The 24,567-nt window shown below is 42.2% G+C and overlaps 1 long non-coding RNA gene across 1 annotated transcript; it reads left to right on the forward strand.

Annotated features, from left to right (window-relative positions):
- LOC114813310 lies at positions 1-24,245 on the forward strand. Its single transcript, XR_003761030.2, has 3 exons — positions 1-73; positions 21,725-21,830; positions 23,094-24,245. It is a non-coding gene; the product is annotated as an uncharacterized LOC114813310 (long non-coding RNA).
- Positions 24,246-24,567: the final 322 nt, after the last annotated feature.

Genomic DNA, 24,567 nt, shown 5'->3' on the forward strand with positions numbered 1-24,567 from the left:
GCTGCCTGCTTTCTACCATTGCTTGCTTGGTTCTCCCAGGAATAAATCTTCCCTTGGTTTCTACTGATGTGTGGTGAGTTTTCTCTTTGATAAAATAGGCCCCTATCATAAAGATTGCCCTTTTGGGATGTATGATTCAGAAGCCTTAGAGTGAAGTGCATATGTGGTTTGGGCATACGATGTACATCTTTAAATCTGTGTGGTTTTAAATTTCCATTTGACTCTGAATTTTTTCCTACTTTAATTTTGATTAAACATTGGCTTTGGCCATTATCTGCCTGGGAATCTATTTTAAGCCATGATTACCAGGCTGTTGTATAACTTTCACTTGAGTCATGGCCAGAGTCCCTACCTCCTTTATTCATTGGAAGTGCACAGGAAGCAGGGTGGTTAACCTGCTTATTCCAGGCCCTGTGCCTCTTTCAAAGCCATTTCACAAACAGTATGAGTCAAAAAGCCCAAAAGGTTCAATCAATCAATTACATTTATTGAACCCTTACCATCTGCAGACCACTGTATTGAGTGCTTGGCAGAGTACAGTACAACAGAGTTAGAGTGTTAGAGTTGCCTAAATCAAGTTCAGGTCACATGAAGAGTTTTCCTCATGAAAAATCCTCTGCACAATTCCTCTGGCCCTAAGCAAACAAGACCACTACGCTTTTCATTGTTACAGCACCCCAGAGAGCTGGGAAGGAGGTGTTTCTTTGGTTTTACCATTAAGGGAAGTGAAGCAGAAAATTGTTAACTTTCCTATTGGGATAACTTTTTTAACTGTATTAATATTCTTCTTTCTCCCTCTTTTATATAAAAGATCAATCTCATGTCTAATTCATTTGAAAATTCTCCAGTTCTACCTTTGGTAAAAATAGAAGCCTCTGAGGAGTTTAGATTCTTGCTGAATTTATGAGCTCTCTGAAAGTTCAGTAACTGGCTTATACAAATCTTTTCTTAAGTGAATTAAGTGTCGGTGGGAGGGCCCATGCTGATATATCCAGGAGACCAATGCCCTCTAGTCATCAGATGGCTCTTTTGTTTTGGATGGAAATAACATCACTGATTGAGCTGTTGACAGTTTCACAAAAGAAAGTTGTTGTGTTAATACTTACTAACCAACTTTAACTGTAGAGGATTTGTTTTATTGCTTTTTGTGCTCATCAAATCCCATTTGTTTTACTCATCTTTATGGAAAGAGAGGACCATCCCAGTTTTTCTCTCTCCAGCCCATGCTGAAGAACTCTGTTCCATCCACACTCCCTCTGCTTCCCATTCCTCAGCAAGTCCTTGATCCTGGAAAGCCTCTCTAGTTACCAGCTTCGGGTTCTTCACCCAACTAGGCAGGTCTAGTTGAGCTGGAGAAATCTCCCAGGAAATCAATTTAATAATAATAATAATGTTGGTATTTGTTAAGCGCTTACTATGTGCAGAGCACTGTTCTAAGCGCTGGGGTAGATACAGGGTAATCAGGTTGTCCCACATGAGGCTCACAGTTAATCCCCATTTGACAGATGAGGTAACTGAGGCACAGAGAAGTTAAGTGACTCGCCTACAGTCACACAGCTTCAAGTGGCAGAGCTGGGATTCAAACTCATGACCTCTGACTCCTAAGCCCGTGCTCTTTCCACTGAGCCATGCTGCTTCTCAGTTTAAACACTCATTGGAAATAATATCAAAGGTGTACCCTCTTGGGTCTTATAGACCACCACCATCCTCCCTGTCTCACAAGCCCATAACCTTGGGTTATCCTTGACGTCTCACTCTCATTCAACCCACAAATTCAATCTATCACTAAATTCTGTTGGTTCCATTTATTTATTCATTCAATCCTATTTGAGTACTTATTGTGTGCAGAGCACTGTACTAAGGTCTCGAGACAGTACAATCCAACAATAAACAGACATTCCCTGCCCCAAATGAGCTTACAGTTTTTTTCTGGGGGGAAGATATAAATTAATATTATATAAATTATAATATTAATATAAATAAATTACAAGTATGTACATAAGTGCTGTGGGGCTGGGAAGGGGGGAGAACAAAGGGAACAAGTCAGCATGATGCAGAAGGGAGTGTGAGAAGAGGAAAGGGGGGCTTAAGACTGGAGGATTTGAGGAGGGCGGGTGTTCCAGGCCAAAGGCAAGAAGTGGGCAAGGGGTCGATGGCAAGATAGGTGAGATCGAGGCACAGTGAGAAGGTTCCACCTTCACTAACATCTACCTTTTCTCTCCATCCAAAGTGCTCCCACATTAATACGATTACTTATCTTATTCTGCCTTGATTACTGTATTAGACTCCTTGCCGAACTCCCTGCCTCCTCTCTCTCCCCACTCCAGTTTGTACTTCACTCTGCTGCCCAGATCATTTTTCTACACAAACGTTTAAGCCATGTTTCCCCACTCCTCAAGAAACTCCAAAGGTTGCCCATCCACCTCTGCATCAAACAAAAGCTCCTCGCCATTGACTTTAAAGCATTCAAACATCTTTCTCCCTCCTATCTCACAATGCTACTTCCCTACTACAACCCAGCCCGCATACTTCGCTCCTCTAATGTCAACCTACTCACTGTATCTTGATATTGTCTATCTTGCTGCCAACCTCTTGCCCACGTATTGCCTGTAGCCTGGAATGCCCTCCCTCCTCAAATCCGACAATTACTCTCTCCCCCTTCAAAGCCTTATCGAAGGCACATCTCCTCCCAGAGGCCTTCCCTGACTAAACCCTCCTTTCCTCTTCCCCTACTCCTTTTTCCATCACCCTGGGTTGCTCCCTTTATTCAGCCTGCTTCCCAGCCCCAGAGCATTAATGTATATATCTGTGATTTATATTAATGTCTGTTTCCCCATCTAGAATGTAAGCTTGTTAAGGGCAGGGCATGTGTCTGTTTACTGGTATAATGTGCTCCCCCCAAGCACTTAGTACAGTGCTCTGTACACAATAAGTGCTCAATAAATACAATTGAATGAATGAATATAGATTTATACTCATTTTTTTTTGAGGGAAGCATCAACAAAAATGAGAACCAATTCTGTTAATGGCTCCAAAAATTGAAATCAACTTACTCCACAGTCATTAAATAATAATAATGATATTAAGTGCTTAATATGTGCCAAGCACTGTTCTAAGTGCTGGTGTAGATACAAGATAGGTTGATCCATGTGGGGTTCACAGTTGAAATCCCCATTTTACAGGTGAGGTAACTGAGGCACAGAGAAGTCAAGTGATTTGTCCAAAGTCACACCTCTGACCCACCACCTCTGACTCCAACTATAGGCTGACTAATCAGAGGCCTGGAAATGACCCTTGGTATCCTCCTTCTGTCTCCTTATAGGCCCCTCTGCTCTAGGAAAAGGTTCTAATCAGGACCCAGCTTCCTAGCGGAGGGATGCCTTGGGGCAGAGGAAACGATCCATCTGACCTGTAGTCAATCACTCAGTTGTATTTGAGTGATTACTGTGTGCAAAGCACTGTTTTAAGCACTTGGGAAAGTACAGTAGCACAGAGCTGGCAGACACATTCTTTATCCACAAGGAGCTTAGAGTCTAGAGAGGGAGATGGGTATAAATATGAATAAATAAATTAGATGTGTACTTAAGGCCCTAAGCACTGCTGGCCTCACCAAATTCAAACCTGATTCATCAGAAGACCATGCCTGGGGAACTTTTATCTTGCCATATGGAAAGGGTCTTACCATCTGGAGCATCACCTTTCTATTTATTTCAGATAATATGATGTATATGTTTATAAAATATATAGCTACAAGGAACTGGTGAGAGAGATTATAACACCCTGGAAAGAAGTGATTGTGATTCCTGATTCTGCTGTACTCGTTCCAGCACTTACTTCAATGAAGTACAGGAAAATAGCATGACCTAGTGGAAGAGCATAGGCCTGGAAGTCAGAGGACCTGAATTCTAATCCTGACTTTGCTATAATACCTGTTGTGTGACCTAGGGCAAGTCACTTTACTTCTCTGTGCCTCAGTCACCTCATCCTCAACATGGAGATTCAAAACCTGTTCTCTTAGACCGTGAGCCTTATGTGGAACCAGATTATCATGTATGCACCCCAGTGCTTAGTACAGTGGTTGGCATTTAGCAAGTGCTTAACAAATATCACGATTATTGCAGTGCTTCTCACTCAATACATACCATAAGGAAATCCACTTTATCAAATTCTCTAAGATTCCCAGACATCCTGACCCTTTGCCTTGAACCTCTATAGAAAGTAAACTCACCTGATTCACCTTCATTTCCTAAAATGATTATGTTGTGCCAAACTCACATATCTGACCCTTTCACCAGAATCTTGCCCTTGATCATTAGAGATGACAACCAACTTGATATAGTTGACTAACCGCTGGCTTTTTCTCAGGCATTCATTCATTCAATTATATTTATTGAGCACTTTCTGTGTGAAGACCACTGCAGTAAGCACTTGGAAAGTACATTTCAGCAACAAATAGATAATCTCTGCCCAACAACGGGCTCACAGTCTAGAAGGCATTGGAACTAGTAATAGGTGTCAGCTCCATGGGGGAGATGAGGACCATTGGCCCTCTGCTTTTCCAGCTGTGGAGCCATTGTTTTTACCCACCAAGCTTTTTAGGCTGGATATTAGGCCTCCTTCATCCCACAGTCTTTAAAATGATTTGTGAGCTTTTGAGCAGAGTTGAAAAGAATTAAAACTTTTTTTCTAGCCTATTAGCTCCTTGAAACCAACCTAACACCTTTTTTTAATGCTACTTAAGTACTTACTACAATAATAATGGTAATTGAGGTAGTTGTTAAAGTGCTTACTATGGGCCAAGTAATGCTTGTACTAATGGCCCTGTACTAAGAGATACAAGATAATCAGGTTCCATGAGGGGACTCACAGTCTAAATAGGGGAGAGAACAGATGTTGAATCCTCATTTTGCAGTTGAGGAAACTGAGGCACAGAGAAGTTAAGTGACTTGCTTAAGAGCCTGGGCTTCGGAGTCAGAGGTCATGGGTTCGACTCCTGGCTCTGCCACTTGGCAGCTGTGTGACTGTGGGCAAGTCACTTAACTTCTCTGTGCTTCAATTACCTCATCTGTAAAATAGGGATTAACTGTGAGCCTCATGTGGGACAACCTGATTGCCCTGTATCTACCCCAGCACTTAGAACAGTGCTCTGCACATAGTAAGTGCTTAACAAATACCAAGATTATTAAGCTCACATGGCAGTTAAGTGGTGGAAATGGGGTTAGAACCTGTCTTTTGACTCCTGGGCCCATGCTCTTTCCACTAGGCTAAACTGCTTCTATGTACCTGGCATGAAAAAAACCTTTTTTTTAACTGGCACTAGGATAGTTCTGGGGTAGGTTCAAGATAATCAAATTGGACATAATCCATGTCCCACATAGGGCTTACAGTCTTAATCTTCATTTTACAGATGAGGTAACTGAGGCTCAGAAAAGTTAAGCGATTTGTCCAAGATCACTCAGCAGACAAGTGGCGGAACTAGGAGTAGAACTCTGGCCCTCAGACTCCTAAGCCCATAGTCCTTCCACTAGGCAATGCTACTTCCCAAGCCCTGTTCTGCTTGCTACCCCTTCTTACGTTCCAACCCCCACATCTTGCCCGCAGACTCAAAATGAAAAGCTGGCACCTGAGACTCAGATCTGATCTGGGAACTCTGCTAACAGAAAGAGCCAGTGATGGAGTTTGACAGCCATAGACAAATCACTATGGCTTGAGACCCAACTTCCACATTTAGAAAGGGGCTGCTTCTGTTGGGAGATGGGGGAAGGATTTAGAGGATGGAACTGCTTGTGGCCAGTTCAGTGTTATATGTTTTAAGTTTTTTCCTACTCCTTTCCATGTCCCCTGAGCCTGAATCTAGGCCTCCTTATTTCCTGGAGTCCCGATGCCAGAAGTCACTTCACTTCTCTGTGCCTCAGTTACCTCATCTGTAAAATGGGGATTAACTGTGACCCTCACGTGGGACAACCTGATTACCCTGTATCTCCCCTGCGCTTAGAACAGTGCTCTTCACATAGTAAGCGCTTAACAAATACCAACATTATTATTATATGCTCCCTGATTGGGATTTTCTGGCCACACTGGTACCTGGGAGAGACCAATCAATCATAATTGTTGAGTGCTTAATGTGTGTAGAGCACTGTAACTGTTAACAGAGTCGGTAGACACGTCCCCGCTCCACAAGGAGCAAGGTGCTAATTTCAAATAGTTATCAGAACATGAAATTAGACTACTTCAACAAGTGGGTTGTGGCTACCTGCCATAATGTTACAACTGAGTTTCTATGCAAATTATCAATGCAAAAATGGGCTTCTGGTTGAGGAAAAAAAAATCAGTCTCTTGGGTGATTACCAAAGAAAGACAAAGCAGTTGAGTGCTAGTTTGGGGCAGATCATTCACCTAATGAGCCTGGAAGTTTTGGTCAAGGTCCAACAGGGTTTATTCTGTCCAGCAGACAGGGTGTTCTAATTTTCTCTTTTTAATCTATAAACACATGGGGATAGTGGGGAATTGTGGCTGAGTGCCAGGTAGATGCTAGAAGACACATCCTGAAAAGAATTTTCAGGAAGGACAGTCTAACGGCAGCAAGGCCACAAACATATGAACTGCAGGGAGAGGTTGGGTGCAGTGGAAAACAGTTCTCTGACGATGAAAAAGAGCTGGAAAGCTGCAATAAAATCTTTGCACCCTATTAGGGTTGAAAGAATAGAAACAAACAATAATAGTCCTTCCCACGCTGTTAAATACTTTGAAAGCCACTGCTTTTTAAACAATAAAGCAACCATGCAGTCTCATTAAAGGAGCTAATGGGGAGTGGGGAAAATGCTCTTGGCAAATCTTCTTTCAATTTCCCTAATTAGTTAGCACAGCTGATAAAATGAGCAGTTGAAGAGAATATTCAAGTCTGCTCTCAGTGGCTGTGGACTTTTAGTCGACTTCTGCTCAGTCAGCCCTAGGGACCCTGCCTGGCCAAGGTCATCCTTCTCTAGGAAGGGCAGCCTTTTCTACCACAATCCCCCTGAAGGAGCCTTTGAAGCAAATCTCCCGTCTGCCTCCAGAAGAGTTGGTTGTCGTTCCTGCAAATTGACAGACAGTAACTCCCTCGGTATCTCAGTGTCATCCGTCCTCATCTCAAGACCGTTCTTGTGCTCTGAGATGCAAGGAAGCAGGGCTTTGATGCCTGTAAAGAAATGACTTGAGGTAGAAATATTTTTGAAACTGCCAGAGTCGATCAGTATTATCACACTCTCTAAAATACTTCTGTGGACAAGCTGAACTCTGACCCCAACTCCAGGGTGACTGTAAGAAGGGCATTACAAGCATGATTACTTATTTTAGATTTTCCAAAGAAACCTCTCCCCTCTCCATTCACCTAGACAGCAACTCTCAACTGAACCTGTAGTAGGAGTCCAAATATCTGGTTGACTCAAACCCCATTTAATAGATCATAAAAGGAGTATTTCATTACAAACTGTGAATCAGCCAACAACTTCAGTCACTGGAGCAAAGATGAATCTAAAAATGTGAAGGTTTTGTGGTGGTCTGCCCTTTCCCCCACCCCTCGTGTGGAGTTTGAGGTTGGGTGGACTAAATGAAATATTCCTTCTCACCTGGTATCATTGCATTTTTATGGGCTTTTTTTCATATTTTAAAAAAGAAATCTTGTTGGAGGATCCCTGGCTTCCAAATGTGGAATTGATTAGATTTTTAACTGAATTAAATGTGATCCTGGTAAATTTCATGGGGCTAGATGATCTTCCACTTTGTGCAATTGCTCCTCTTTTCTCTCACCGTTACGACAGTGTTGACTGTTGGTTCAACCTTCACAACCTTGCTAAAATCCATCCTTTCTTCTCCTTCCAAACTGCTACTGTGTTAATCCAAGCATTTAATCTATCCTGCCTTGATTGCTATATCAGCCTCCTCTCTGACCTTCCTCCCTCCTGCGTCTCTCAATGCCAGTCCATAACTTCACTCTGCTACCATGATCCTTTTTCTACAGAAAAGTTTAGTCCATGTTTCCCACTCCTCAAGAGCCTTCACTGATTGCTCCAACCACCTCACCTTGGCATCAAACAGAAACTCCTTACCATGGGCTTTAAAGCATTCAGTCACCTTGCTTCTCCTATCTCACCATGCTCTCTCCTACTACAACCCAGCCCACACACTTTGCTCCTCTAATGCTAACCTGCTCACTGTACCTCTATTTCCTCTATCTTGCTGCTATCTCGCCTACATCCTGCCTCTGGCCTGCAACGCACTCTCTCTTCATATCTGGCGGACAATTACTCTCCCCACATTCAGAGCCTTAATTGAAGGCATATTTCCTTCAGGAGGCCTTCCCTGACAAAGCCCTCATTTCCTTTTCTCCCACTTCCTTCTGCATCACTCTCATCTGCTCCTTTTATTCACACCCATCCTCCATCCAGACCCACAGCACTTATGTACATATATGTAAAATTTAAAGTAAGTCTGTGGGCAGGGAAAGTGTCTACCAACTCTGTTATATTGTTATATCAAGTGTTTAGTACAGTTCTCTGCACAAAGTAAGCGCTCAATAATTATGACTAATTGCTGACCCATCCCAAAGGGCTTGTCAAACATTAATCCTGCCTAGGGTCAATACAGATGAATTCCCTGCTTTTACTGCACCTACTATAAAATGTAACAATTGTCACAAGTCACTCGATGGCATTTGATGATAATAATTGCACCTACTACAACCCAAAAGTGTTCACAGGGGGAAGGACAGTATGAGAATGGGGAATGTGCCCCATGGTCAGTTTAGACAATATCACAGGTTTCTTTAGAAAGAAGGGCATCATTAACTAGATAATAACTTTTGCATAAAACAGGCTTTATTTTGTTCCCTGTATATCTATTTAAATGGTTTCAGGGGCTGTAAATCCACAGACTGGATTGACCAAGGGAAAATTTTAAAGTAGCAGCATTTCAGATTTTTCTCTTTTGAAATAAAACAACACTCTTTTTAGGTGTCTGATGTGGGACACGATGCCATATTGTTCCCCCAAGGTGCTAGGGATCTCCAGTAGACTGAGAGCTCTTTAAGGGGAGTGGATGTGTCTTGTACTGCTTCTGTGCTCTCCAAAGTGCTTAGTACAGTGCTTGGCACTCAGTAAGCATGCAATAAATACCACTGGCTTATTGATAGGGATGCTTAGCTACAACTGGTTTTATAAAATGTGTACACACACACATGACAGATTAAAATCTGCTAAATTATCCCCACTGGTATGCATAGTTCATGGGCTTCATGGATTCATCCTTAATGTTGAGGCTGGAAAAGAAAGCCAATCACCTGGCTTTCTCCTCCCTTCAGGCCACTGTCATTCCCACAGCTAAAGGCCTTCAGTACACATGACAAAAAAAACAGGGGAAGGGGGTCTGATTGCCACTTCTACACTGCTGCCACTGACATGTCAAAAGCTCCTAAATGGAAAGTCCAACAACTCAGGAAGAAAGCCTGAGAAGGACAACCTGTTTGGTTATGTTTTCCCTCTGCTGTGATTGTTCAGTTACTGAAAGAGCAGAAACTTCTGAGGCAAAACCCGTGAGTTTCTGAAGGGGACCTGGGTGGGGAAAGGGACAGAGTAAGAAAGTATAAAGTACCCAGCAAAGGTAGAAGGGACAGAGAGCCACGAAGGGTAGAAAGGAGAGTGAGAGAGAGAGAGACAGTGAGTGACAGAGACAGATATAGACACAGATCAACCGAGCCAAAGACAGAGTGAAAAAGACAAGACAGGAAGTGAGACAGGGCAAGGGGGGACAAGCAGAATGGAAGAATGAAACGTTTGCTGGTGAGTCGAAGCTGTAATGCAATTACAAGATCAGAAGAAAGACAAAAGATGACAGGACCAAGGAAAGGAGGATTATTGAGGTGTAGGCAAAAAGTACAGTGAGTAGGGAAAATGAGGAAAGTGAGGACAATATGACAGAACAGAATCAGCTAGAGAGTGGAAGACAGATTTAATACCTTTGATTCATTCGTTATTATTACTGTGGTATTTAAGTGCTTACTATATGGCAGGCACTATGCATTCTCACTTGACTCCCTGTCTCCAGTTTTCCCACTTTCCAGGCCAGACTTCACCCTGCTGCCTGGATTATTTTTCTAAAATGATGTACTACACATCTCCTCACTCCTCAAAAATCTCCAGTGGTCACCAATCCCTCTCCATGTGAAGCAGAAATTCCTGATCATTGACTTTGGATCACTCTTTCAACTCTATCAACTCAACTCTCTCTCTCCACTGTCTTTTCCCACTGCAGCCATCTTGAATTGCTCATTCCCTTTGTCACCACATCTCTTTCTCATCTCTTCTGTCTCTGACTCCTGGCTCATGTCCTTTCTCCTACCTGGAATCCCACACCCTTTAAATTCACCAGACCACAGCTCTGTTGGTTTTCAAAGTTCTGCTGAAATACCACACCCTTCAAGAAACTTTTCCCAATTCATTTTTTTTCTCCCTTGGTTATATCCTCCCAACTCCCTCCTCAGCAGTTTTATGCCACCTCTACACTCATGCATTCATAGCTCTTCTGCATTATTATTTAAGCATGTACTCATCCCACATATCAATCTTATTTTCCATTCCCCTTGTCCTCATTTCTGTAAATTAGTTTGTGTCTGTCTTCCTCCATTAGGTTTTAAGTTCCTTGGGGGCATTGACCATATTTTCTAACTCTATTTTACTCTCCCAAGTGTATGGTACAGTACTTTTCACCCAGAAAGCATTCAATAAATATGATTACTTGATTGACTAATGGATTGATTGATTTAAGTTTAAGTTCCCTGTGAGCAGGAATGATTCCTATTCTCTGTCAGTCAATCAATAGTATTTATTGAGCACTTACTGTGTTCAGAGCACTGTTTTAAGCACTTGGGAGAGTACAATACAATAGTCTTAGGAAACATGTTCCCTGCTCACAAGGAACTTACATGCTAGAGGGGGAGACAGGGAGAAGAAGAGAGTATAAAGATATGTACTTAAGTGTTTTGGGGCTAGGATGAGTATCAAAGTGTTTAAAGGGCACACAGTCAAGTGCTTAGGTGATGCAGAGGGCAGGGCAGGTAGGGGAAACCTGGTCAAGGGGTAACTACAGCTTAGTCAAGGAAGACTTCTTGGAGGAGAAGTGCTTTTAGGAGTGTCTATCTACTCTCCCAAATGTTTAGTACAGTGGACACAGTAATCATGCAAGAAATACCACTGATGGAAGGCCAAAGGGGAAAAGGAGGAAAATGAAGGGTAGAGAGAAGAAAAGACAGGTGGGATGTATAAGATAGGAAGGGGGAAAATACTGAAAGGAGGAAGAGTACAACCCTATCTAAACAAGTGAAGACCAGATATTTTTTGAGGGGAGGGGAATCTGAGGAAATCATTCAGGATGCCCATATTCCTCAGCATTCTGTGTTGTTTCATCACATCACCAGATTTCTGGAGAGCTGACTGGAAAAAAAATTACAAAATATCAAGGCTTTCGTTACTCTTAGTTGTTAATTGATTGGACAGCAACACTGCACTGCAGTTTTAGGACAATAAAGTGATGAAAAATTCCATATTCTGCCAAACCATTAGAGGGAATGGAGCAGAAATTGTAAGTGATGTGCTTTTTCCTCTCTCTACATCCTGAATTTTAAAAATAGAGAACTGCATCCACTGCCACAGTAATCAGAAGACATTTCCCAACCATCCCTGACCAAAAGGGTCAAGCGTAATAACTGGTATTATGCCATTTTATTTTTGGAATCCTAAATTTAAGTGTTAAATGTCCCCATTGAAATTTTCTTTCATGGCAGCGCATACACATGTCACCGAACTCTAATACTGAGCAGAACAAAGCTTGGGTCGGGGAGGAGAGGAGGGAGTTATTCTTCCAAGGATATGTGCCTCTCCCCCCTACTTCCCTCAAGAAGCAGTTCCTCTATTATCATCATTTATTATTTACAAATCGCTGTAGGTGAACACGGCATTTGATGAGTCACAAAAGACAAGGACCCTACCCCTTCAGGGCCCGCTGTTTAACCAGCATTGTCTGTATCTGAGCTGAACTGAAAAGACGGCAAGGTAAGGAGATGTGATTAGTGGGGAGTTTAACATTGGAAGTCAGAGCAGAAGAAATCTATCTCATTAGGAATTTAGAGAAAGAGGAGGAGAATGCTCAGTGAATGAAGAATTGGAGGTTGCTCCAGGTTAAGAAAGGCGGAGGATCCAGACAAAGATTTTGAAGAAAAAATGACTTTGGCAAAACTGACAGAATAAAGCATCATTTTAGCTGTGACATTTTGGGTGGATTATGGGAGGAATGCTGAGAAATGAGAAGGCCAGAATCACCTAGCAGATTTCCAGCTGCCCTGATGCTACTGAGATGGGATTTAAATCAGTGAGATCATGGGACTGATAAGACCAGTGCGGAACTGACCTTGTCTCACAATTTCAAATCAAGGACATGTAAAGATCACCCCTTGCTGCCCAGGAGCATTGGTCACGCTCAATGTCTGGTGCCATTTTGTATCAAGGTCTTCCTGAAGCCCCTTTTCCAGAATAGTCACTCTATGTCAAACTGTTCTAACTTGTCATCTGCTGTGGTCTCCTGATTGTCCCCTAATAGGCCACATCAGATTTTAAAGTTTTGCTTCATTGTATGTTTAAAGGATTCCTTTTGCCAACCTCTCACAGCCAGCCCATTTCAGCTCACCATAAAACAGTTTTTTGGGAATCTTATTGACCATACTGGACTAGTCAGAACCCTCTGGTTCTCAGGACAGCTGGAAAACAAAATCTTTACTGTAGATTCCAAAGTCCAACTTTAGTGGTGGTGTCAAATGTTTCTCTGGACTGTAAGCTCATTGTGACCAGGGAATGTGTCTATTTATTGTTGTATCGTACTTTCCCAAGTGCTTAATATAGTGCTCTGCACACAGTAAGCACTCAATAAATCCGACTGAAGGAATGAATGAGGTACAAACAGTGTGCAGAAGGCTTTAATGTCAGTCTTCCCCCTCTTGAATGTAAGCTCCTAAAGTAGAGGAATCATGTCTACCGACTCTACTGTATAGTAATTTTCCAAGTGCTTAGGGCCACTCTCTGCTCACAGTTAGAGTCAATAAATACCACTGATTGATTAATGACTTTGTTTCCACATCTGACACACGGTGAAAGTCATGTTGTCTGTCCCCACTCTGAGGACTGAAGTCTTGTTCAGGTTTTAATCTGTAAACTCCTTGTGGGTGGGGATTGTCAATGCCCTCTCCAAAGCTCTTAGTACAGTATTCTGCACATATTAAGGAATCAGTAAATACCTTTGATTAACGGATTAGGGCAGGCATTGTTGAAGTGTTATCCACTTGTCAGTAACTGGAGAACTCTGGCTAGGGTAATGCCACCAATGGAGAGCAGTGAGAGCTCTCCATTTTTGACTTTCAGTCGTACCTTCTTCCTTCTTAAAGATTGTGATAATAGTGACTTATTTGAAACTGAGAAGCAGTGTGGCCTAGTGGAAAGAACATGGACCTGGGACTCAGAGGAGCTGGGTTCTAATTATGTGCTTAGTACAGTGCTCTGCACTCAAGTGCTCAATAAATACGACTGAATGAATCCCGACTTTGCTGTGTGACCTTGGGCAAGTCACTTTATTTTTCTCTGCCTCAGTTACCTCAGCTGTAAATTGGGGAATATGACTGAGCTCCATGTGGAGCACGAATTGTGTCCAACTCGATTAGCTTGTATCTATCCCACCACTTAGTACCATGCCTGGCACATAATAAGCACTTAACAAATACTGTTAAAAAAATTCTGAGCATTTTCCTAGAATTCTACTAGTTGAGGCATTCTATATGCTGTGCAGGTTCCTGAGAACAACCAGTCAATCAGTGTTATTTATTGAGCACTTACTGTGTGCAAAGGACTGTACTAAGTGCTTGGGAGAATACAATACAGCAGGTAGACACGGTGCCTTCTCTTTCTGCTTGAAGAAACTGACAGGCAGGGGTGAAATTAGAGGTAAGAGCCTTGTCATTTGTCATAGCTCTAACTACTGAAATGAAGTCATTTGAAATTAAAGCCATGACTTCATGTGTTGACAGACTAGCCCTGAGTTTATATATTGCACATTACTTCTGGCAGTTTGGAGTGGGCTAGTGTTTTAGCTTCATTACTTTTCAAAAGTTCACTGCACCTTCAGATTTTGAGCTGATGCATTTCTGTTCACTGAAAGGGAGATGAGTCAGGAAATATTTCAGAGAAAAATGCACTGGTCTCTCACACTAAATGCTTTTCTCAGGACACTGAGAAGCAGTGTGGCCTAGCATGGGCCTGGAAGTCAGAATAATAATTATAATGGTAATTAAGCGCTTACTATGTGCCAAGCACTGTTCTAAGCGCCAGGGTAGATACAAGGTAATCAGGTTGTCCCCCATGGAGTTTACAATCTTAATCCCCATTTTACAGATGAGGTAACTGAGGCACAGAGAAGTCAAGTGACTTGCCCAAAGTCACACAGCTAATAAGTGGCAGAGCTGGGATTAGAACCCACGATCTCTGACTCCGAAGCCCGTGCTCTTCCACTAAGCCACACTGCTTCTCTGAGACCAGGGTTCTAATCTCGGCTCCACCACCTGTCTCCCATGTGACTTTTTTGATAAGTCACTTAACTTCTCTGTGCCTCCGTTACCTCATCTGAAAAATGAGGATTAAGACTGTGATACCATGTGGGATGTGGAGTGGCTCCAACCTGAAGTAGTTTGTATCTACCCAGAGCTTAGTAGAGTGCTTGGCACATAGTAAGCACTTAGAAATACCATTTTAAAAAAAGACACTCCAGCAAAATAAGGTTCTGTATTACAAGCCAGATTCAAGGCAAACACGAACCCTCAACATGTAAATGGTAGAGAAACAGTGTGGCTCAGTGGAAAGAGCCCGGGCTTGGGAGTCATAGGTCATGGGTTTGAATCCCAGCTCTGCCACTTGTCAGCTGTGTGACTGTGGGCAAGTCACTACACTTCTCTGTGCCTCCGTTACCTCATCTGCAAAATGGGGATTAAGACTGTGAGCTTCACGAGGGACATCCTGATGACCCTGTATCTACCCCAGCACTTAGAATAGTGCTCTGCACATAGTAAGTGCTTAACAAATACCAACATTATTATTATTATTATTATTATTATTGAATGGTAAAAGAGTAATAGAAACTGTAATATGTGTAATACACACCAGGTGGCTCCATGCACTGCCTTATATTGTAATCACTTTCACAAACTTTTATAGCATCTTAAGTTATAATCACTTCCACAAACTTTTATAGCATCTTATGACCACCTACCCCAGTAAATCCCTTTGATGGAGGTTGTGTTTTTCTGGGTTCCTGTTATTGCAGCACCTTCTTGTTAGAGGAAGCAAAAATTGTGCAATCATGTCCTGGCAGAGTTTGGGTTGTTTGGGTTCACCATGGCTGGTGTCCTAGTGTTTAAGATCCCTGCCTACAGACAGTCAAAAATCTAGTCTTGCTGCTGTTTTAATAATCTCATGAGAAAGTTAAGCTACAGGAAGTTGAATCTGAGCACACGAAAAAATATTTCGGAACAGCTCACCTCATTTGGGCTCCCCCTCTAGACTGTTTAGCTTGTCGTGGTCAGAGAACGAGTCTACCAACTCTGTTGAATTGCACTCTCCCAAACAGTACGGTGCTCTGCACACAGTAAGTTCTCAATGGATACCACTGATTCAGACACTGATAGACCTGAGGGTTGTAGGAAAGCAGGGCATTGGGTATGGCATTAGGATGTTACATGAGGTTTCTAATTAGGGAATCCTTCCACAGCTCCTCTTGGTCTTCCAGGGGGCTGGCATCCTTATAAACCATTAAGGGTACTATGAGCAATAAACCACCCAACCAATGGTTTTAATGTTCCAATAAACCTAGAGGTTTTGGACATGTTTGCTGAAGTCTGTAGATTTGGATTTGTCCTGTTTTTTTTTTTCCCAACTTCCTTGAGTGGCTTCTTTGCCCTTTGTTTCTTTATCTGTAAAGTGAAGTACTTCACAGATTAATGATGGGATAAAATGAATTTCGCTTCCAAATAATCTGAAATGATTTTCCAGTATGCAGCTGTTGGCTTTGGTTTGTCCCTTCTTCCATGGCCCGGGGAGCAAAGTGATTTCGGCTATTAGAAACAGGCTGTTGAGACGTTATGGGACATTAACTTTTAGCATGTGTGGAGAAGCCAGAGGCAATTAGGGGCTGATACATTTTATCTGTATTGAATTCAGGTTTGTGACACTCAGTGCCACTCTAGACACCTTTGGTTGAGAAATGTAAGGGTTTTTTTCATTTGCCAACGTATTATGACAATATTAATATGAAGTGTTTTAAATGGAAAAGGAACAACCTATCATAGATGTAGGTGCTCAAATCATTTACATTTTAAACCTATCTAAAGTCATGGCACATACCCCTTTCCTATCTTTGTTGTCATATGCTATAGTGAACCATAAGTTTAACTGTGGTTCTTAGAGGCCAGGGATTTTGGAAGTGTTCAGCATAACAACATCAGCCTTCAACTTCCTTCTGAGTTGCCCTGAGGAAGCTATGGATTCTGGAGGCCATCTTTTGTTGTCCAACAGCTTGAGACCCCTTAAGACACTTAGGAGGAAGGCCAGATATAGCACTGCACTAGACATTCTGAGCGGCGGCCTGTGGTGCAGAAAGCAGTGTTTTGGAGTTAGAGAACTACTTTCTCCGCCTGTCTAATTAAAATGTATCCCCAATGAATAATTCTTGGCACAACTCACCGCTCAATAGTAATAACGAGGATCATTATAGGTTAAAGACAAATACAACTGTAAATAATTAAAACATCTATGATGCGCTAGGTTCTGTAGAGCACACACATAAGACGCTGTCTCTAACATATGAATATAACGTAAATAATGTTGTTCTGGGGTTCTGTCTCGACAGAGGCACCAAGGAATGTTTGAAGGAAAAGTATAATGGTTACCCTCCTTGTCCCAGTTCATGGTTACCATGTTCCTTCTAGCATCCCTAAATTCTAATAACTCATCAACTCACCAATGTGGACACACACTCGATCTCATTATCTTAAGTCACTGTACAACTCTACCCTCACCAACTCTGAAGTCCCTCTATGTGACCACAACCTCTCCCCCAGTCTTTTCTCCCCCACATTCCCTCCCCACAAATCTATCCTGTACCCCCACAGTGTCCTCCAATCTTTTGGCCCCATCAAATTTTCTTAAGTCATTATGCTCCATTCAGTCCCCATATCCAAACTACCTTTGCTTAACCAAACTGACACCTTCAAAACCATCATCTCGACTGCACTCTGACTCGCTCCCCTATCCCTTCTCTGATCTCATACCACAGACCCACAGCCCTGCATCACCTCCACAGTCTCCTTCCTTCCCTCCTTGTGCATGAGCCGCAGGGCGCTGCTGGCGGGAATCCAGATAGCAGGCCGACCTCAGGTTCACCTTGCTGGTTTTAATGCTGCCCTCTCCTCTGCCCAGCAACAATTTTTCTCTACCCTAATTGAATTCCATACCTATTTGCCCTCACTGGTTGATTCAGACTCCCTCATCTCTTGTCCTTAGTGATTTCGCCGTTGACTTTATTGAGAAAATTCAAACTGTCAGGCGTTTTCACCCTAAAATCTCCCATGCTCCTCTCCAGTTTCTCCTTCCTCCTGCCACTTCTTGGACTGTCCTATCTTCCTCAAGAGGAGATCTTCCTCTCAAAATCCACCCCCTCCACTTGTGCCTTTGACCCCACCCATTTACACCTTATTGAAGCATTTGTCTCCTCCCTTCTTCCCTCCCTGACTAACTTCTTCACTTATTTACACTCTAGTGTCTTCTTTTCCATTGCTTTAAAAGATGTTCATGTCTCCTCTACTGAAGGGAAAAAAAAACCTCCATTGACCCCATAGCTCCCTTCAGCTATCTCCCCACCTCCCTCTTACCATTTCTCTCCAAACTCCTTGAATGAGTTGTCTATACCTGCTGCCTCCACTTCCTCTTCTCCAGTTCTCCCCTTGACTGCCTCCAGTCTGGCTTCTGCCCCCTTCACTCCACAGAAACTGCCTTCTCAAAGGTAGTCAGAGATATCCTTCTTGCCAAATTCAACAGCCTCTGTGGTATCCTAATTCTTCTCAACCTGTTTCCACTTCTGGAAATATTATCCAACACTGGCTTGGCTGACACTGTCCTCTCCTAGTTCTCCTCCTATATCTCTGACCCCCTAATTCTCAATCTCTTTCATCGGCTCCTCTTCTGCCTCCCACTGCCTCCCTGACTGTGGGAGCCCCTCAAGCCTTATTTCTGCATCTCCTCTCTTCTCCATCTATACTTGGAGAACTCATTTGCTTCCAAGGCTTCAACTACCATCTTTATGTGGATGATTCCCAAATCTACATCTCCAGCCCTAATCTCTCTCTCCTTTTCTGCAGTATTATATTTCCTCCTGCCTTCAGGACATCTCTACTTGGATCTTCTGCTGACACCTCAAACTTAACATTTCCAAAACAGAACCCCTTATCTTCCTGCATAAGCCCTGTCCTCCCCTGACTATCCCATCACTGAAGACAGCATCACCATCCTTTATCTCAAAAGACCATTACCTTGGCATTGTCCTCAACTCATCGCTCTCATTTAACCAACATACCCAGTCTGATACCAAATCCTGTATGTTTAATATTCACAAGATCACTAAAATCCACCTTTCCTCTCCATGCACACCTTTACCATGTCAATCCAAGCATTTATGCTTTCCTGCCTTAATACTGTATCAGCCTCCTTGTTGACCTCCTTGCCTCCTTTCTCCTCACTTCAGTTCATACTTCACTCTGCTGCCCAGATAATTTTTCTACTTAACCATGTTTCCCCATAGCGTGGTCTAGCAGATAGAGCTCGATTTGGGAAGTCATTCATTCATTCAATAGTAGTATTTATTGAGCGCTTACTATGTGCAGAGCACTGTACTAAGCGCTGGGAATGTACAAATCGGTAACAGATAGAGACAGTCCCTGCCCTTCGATGGGCTTACAGTCTAATCGGGGGAGACAGACAAGAACAATAGCAATAAATAGAATCAAGATGTGCATAGGCACTACGGATTTGGAGTGAGCGGATACCTAAGTTCTTTGAAGGGGCATACTCAAGGGGCTGTCTGAAGTGTCACGCAGCATGAGAACGTGAATCAAATGGTCAAGCAGTAGTTTTTAATAATGATGATTGTATTTAAGCGCTTACTATGTGCCAAGCATTGTTCTAAGCACTGGGAGACATACAAGGTTATCAGGTTGTCCCATGTGGGACTCAAGTCTTAATCCCCATTTTGCAGATGTGGTAACTGAGGCACGGAAAAGCTGGGTGACTTGCCCAGGGTCATATAGCTGACAAGTGGCAGACTAGGGATTAGAACCCACAACCTCTGATTCCCAAGCCCGTGGTCTTTCCACTAAGCCACGCTGCTTCACTTTTTAGTGAGTGCTTGCTATGTTGAGAGCACTTACTACGAGCTTGAGAGAGTACAGTATGGCAGAAGTAGCAGCCACATCCCCTGTCTGTAAGAGGCTTACAGTCTAGAGGGGGAGACAGGCATTCATATAAGTAATTTGTGATGTAACATTTGTAATAATAATAATGTTAGTATTTGTTAAGTGCTTACTATGTGCCGAGCACTGCTCTAAGCGCTGGGATGGATACAGGGTAATCAGGTTGTCCCACATGAGGCTCACAGTCTTACTCCCCATTTTGCAGATGAGGTGACTGAGGCACCAAGAAGTTGAGTCAGAAGGACTTGAGTTCTAATCCCACCTCTACCACTTGTCTGCCATGTGACCTTGGGCAAATTACTTAAATTCTCTGTGCCCATCACCTTACTAGGACTTTAGCAAATCTTTCTTGAATCTCAAGCAGCCTGTGTGTCTTGGAAGAAAGATGAATCAAAATGTTAGCTATTTGTATTGTGAATTAATCTGTAATGTGTGTACAGTTCACCATTCTGTATCCTCTGCATCTCTGAAGAATTAGTGGCTAGGTCCTCTTCAGCTCAAGTAACCAGTTTTTACTTTCAGTGGGTCGGCAAATTGGATATCCTTTCAACAGTCTTTCTGGTCATCCTTAGATATAAGCTACTACTAACCCGAACATCTTCCTTCCAAATGTATCGATGTACCAATATCTAAGTTTAGTTCTGAAAATATTTTCTTATTTATTGCATATCAATCTCATTAAGGGCCCTGAGAAACATGTGTTATCTCAAGAGGAAACAACTGCAAGTCTGAGAGACTTTTATCAGAATATATAAGCAAAGTATTGACATTTTTGGATTCAAGTTTCCTCATGAATAATGGATAGGAATTTCACTGGGGCCATTGTTCACTGTTAACCCCATTCACTAGTATTTTTCATTTGACAAAAAGGCAAACTAAGTGAGAATTATGGAAAAATCTCATGTTGGATCAATACTCCTAATAGATTTATTTATTATGGCACCCTTTTAGGGGCACAATAAATCAATAAAGACTAGCAATTACCTCATAGTTATACCGAAGAATCAAGGTGCACGTTTATCAAAGATGTGGCTGTAGCTCTACTCTATGGCAATGTATCCAGGGATTTTTTCAGATGCAATGAATTCTGACAATTATGCATGCTTTTATGACATGTTTTTCCTAGAAGATGATGGCAGAATTAGGAACCACTCTTTCTACAATGTGTATCTACCTGCATAATAAAGATTTTTAAAAATGTATTTGCTAAGCACCTAGTATGAACCAAGCCCTGTTCTAAACAATGGGCTAGATATAAGATAATTAGGTCAAATACAGTTCCTGTCCCACATGGGGCTCACAGTCTAGGAGGGAGTACAGATATTGAATCCCCATTTTATGTTTGAGGAAACTGAGGAACAGAGAAGTTGTGACTCCAACTCTACACAGTGGGCAAATGGAGGAGCTGGGATTAGAACCCAGGTTTTCTGACTCTCAGTCCGGTATTCTTTCCACCAAATAGTTACCTCCGTAGAATGGGATAGAACAGGACTATGCCCTATCCAGTATCCTGTGCCATAATAGTAATGATAGAAAGGACCCTGGTGTTGAAATCAATCAATGCTGTTTATTGGGCACTTACTGTGTGCAGAGAACTGTATGAAGCCTTTGGGAGAGTACAAAACAGCAGGGTTGGTAGACACCATCCTCGCCCACAGGGAGCTTATGGGGAGAGACAGATGTGGATAGGGAAAATAATACATAATAATAATACATTATAAGAATGCAAGCATAAAAATATCTGATTAATCACCTTGGGATGGCTCTTGTCTCTGTACTGTATTGCAAATGGCATGAGTATAAGGTCATGAGTATGAGGTCATGGGTTCATATCCCAGCTCTGTCACTTGTCAGCTGTGTGACTGTGGGCAAGTCACTTAACTTCTCTGTGCCTCAGTTACCTCATCTGTAAAATGGGGATTAAGACTGTGAGCCTCATGTGGGACAACCTGATTACCCTGTATCTACCCCAGTGCTTAGAACAGTGCTCTGCACATAGTAAGTGCTTAACAAATACCAACATTATTATTAGGAGTACTACATGTGAGTTTGCTTTCATGTAGGATTCTGCAGAAGGCAAAATCTGCATTCCAGGGGAACTCACAGCTGTTGACTCTAACACACACCTCCATTCTACAGATGCTGTTTTGCTAATTACCTGCCTGTGTACACTCTGTCACCTCCCAGATCATTTACAGTAAATGAGTTTCTGCCTGATGAAGATTTGGATCACTGCTTTGAAAAGGTTTGTGGTGTTTTTTGTTTTTTTTTTTGTTTTTTTTTCAAATCTGTACAAGGAAAGGAAAATTGCTCACCTTTTGAGGTAATATAATTTCCTATGATTTTAATAGTTTAGATTTATCCAGTGTTTTTTCCTTCAATAGCTGCTTATGGTGTCAAATGGTCTATTAATGGTTTCTGTGAAATTAGCATTTCCAAGTTACCACCCTGTTCTGTCATAATTTTCTGGAGTCTCCTCTATTCAGAATGAAAATTGTTTAAATCATTCTTCATTCAAAGGACCCTACTATCCACAAAGACTTTCTGGTCCCACAAATAGAAACAGGACAAAAAATGATTAGTCTTCCTACTATACTAATTAATAAAAAGTTGTTCATATAGGGCAGATTCCTAAGCTGCTTTCAATCATTTTAAGACACTCCAGGTGCCTCAAAAAACATTAGGTTGCAGAACCATGATTAGATACCTTTTGTCAAGATGATATGATGCACATTTCATTTTCTAAACACTTAGCAATTGCTCTACCCCAAATTCTCACCACATGGACACTATTATTGCCTCCATTTGACAGTTGGAGAGTGGGGAAGGGGCTTGACCAAGGCCAATTACCGGGCTTCCTATTTCACTTAAAAAAATGTGAAACCAAAGGGAAGAATTGCATTTAGGGATGACACAGAGGAGTCCATTAAAAAAGACAACTCCTCTCCTGCAGCTAACAACCTTATCTAAAGTGTTTCAGGGTTCATTTCCTCTCAGTACATACATAACTTTCTAGGACATCTGTCTTTGTAAAAGCATATCCTCCCCTGAAGCCAGATGCTCTCATTTCCCTTCTTGGGGCCATGAGGATTCACAGCCTGTTGTTAAGACAAGGACTGTCCTGCTCCTTCAGTCACTCTTCCTGCTGGGTCTGGCTCACGCTGGTCTCTGGGGGCCGCCATGCTTCCACTTGGGCTATTTTGGTCCAGGACACCTGGTGTTGCAAAGCAGTTTTACTTTTTCTCCATAGGTCATTTGATCCTGCTAAAATATAATGGCTTGTTTTGTACACTGGGGAAATAACTCACCCGTAAGTCATGTGACTATATTTAAAAAAAAAGGGGGGGAATCCCCACCCTTCCTAGGGGAAACTCTAGTCACATTTCATACTGAACAAATAAATGGAAACAAAAGGAGGCATTTAATTAGAATGTAATTATTCATCCATGGTGGGCTCCAAGCCCCATGTCCTGTTCTCATTAGAGGAACATCATCTCTTCATTAACAGGCAGTGCCATGAGGAGTTACTTCTCTGTAAGCCTGCTGACTGGAGTACTAATGGCTTTTTGGAAAGAACACCAGCTGCAAGAAATCACCTCGATGTCACAGCTTGGAGTCACCCACAGCTGCCACCAGAGAGGGGCCTGTACAGAAGCGGATTGGAGAAGCACCCAGGAGGTTATGACCTGGAGAAGCCCATAGTTAATGCTCTTTATAATCCAGCTGTGTGAGTGAGAGGAATGGAAGTAAAAGAATCTGGGGTGAAGTATAGAGTTGGAGAGAGTCATGACACTATAACAGAGGACTCTGTGGGCTTGGAGGTGATGTGCCTTTCAGGAGGGGTAATAAGGAGAGATTAGGTTTAGCAAAAGTTGTTTTGTTTTGGAATCAGAAAAACCGACTGACCAACCTCCAATTTGGTTTCCTTCTGTCTATAGATCTGTTAATAGAGGATGGAAGGAGGGTCTGTCTGAGATGTTCATGTTACAGTGCTTATTTCATCCTGACAAGGAGACCTAGATTAATGTCCATTTTTTTCTTTTTTGGGGGGGCTTTTTTTGGGCCCCAGTTTGGAGTCTCCTGATGTTTTTGTTGTCAGGGATCCTTTGTCAGTGGAAGACAAAGACTCAGTGTAAGTCTTTCTCTGTACTTTCAAACATTTTAAGTGACCCTCAACTTGGAAAAAACTTAAACTGCTCTCAATCCACCTTCTCTCTATCTCACCTGCAGGTTCCTCTTGGCTCAAGCCCTGACCCAAGTGGTCCAAGTACAGAAAAGCTGACTTGAGATACAAGTGGATTTTCTAGGCAAAGTTTCACTGGGTCATGCACTGAAATATATTTTTCAGATAAGGAAAATAGCCTCTATTCTCATGTACTTGACTTTGTTAAGAATCTCAGGCAGCAGCAGCTCTTATAGATTAAACCATTGGAGCCAAGAGGGTCTGAAATTAATGGGCAGCAATTTTCTGCCATTTGTGATAAATGTCTTGCCTTCTATTGCATATAAAAATCTTGAAGAAGAGTCGGAGCATAAATACAAGACAGAGAAATGTTTCTACTTGCTTCCCTCCCAGCCATTTCTCTATTGTCTTTTCCAGATTGCAGCCCTTAGCTTTTTGTTTTGCACTGAATAGCAATAAAAAAACACACAACTTTAATGTTCAACTGAAATGCAAACAGAATAAAAATGTTCTTCTGCTTCATAAAAAGTGAAAAGAATTTGGTTAGGGGCAAGAAAACCCATTATTGAGCTTCATAAAGAGCAGAAGTAGGGAGATGAAAGGGATGGGAACACTTTACCTTTTCCAAGCAACACACGGGTCTCTCATAATCAACTGTTTTGATTTACATTCTGTTCCCCATCACTAAGAAACATTATCTCCTAACAATCTTAATTTTGATCCTAGATCTCACTCCTGGGGACTTGCTTCCTTTGGGAGCCATACTTCAGAGTAAAAGGAGGTGCTTCTTATACTGATT

This window comes from Ornithorhynchus anatinus, chromosome 7 (genome assembly GCF_004115215.2).
Source record: "Ornithorhynchus anatinus isolate Pmale09 chromosome 7, mOrnAna1.pri.v4, whole genome shotgun sequence".
In the NCBI taxonomy this organism is placed as follows: domain Eukaryota; kingdom Metazoa; phylum Chordata; class Mammalia; order Monotremata; family Ornithorhynchidae; genus Ornithorhynchus; species Ornithorhynchus anatinus.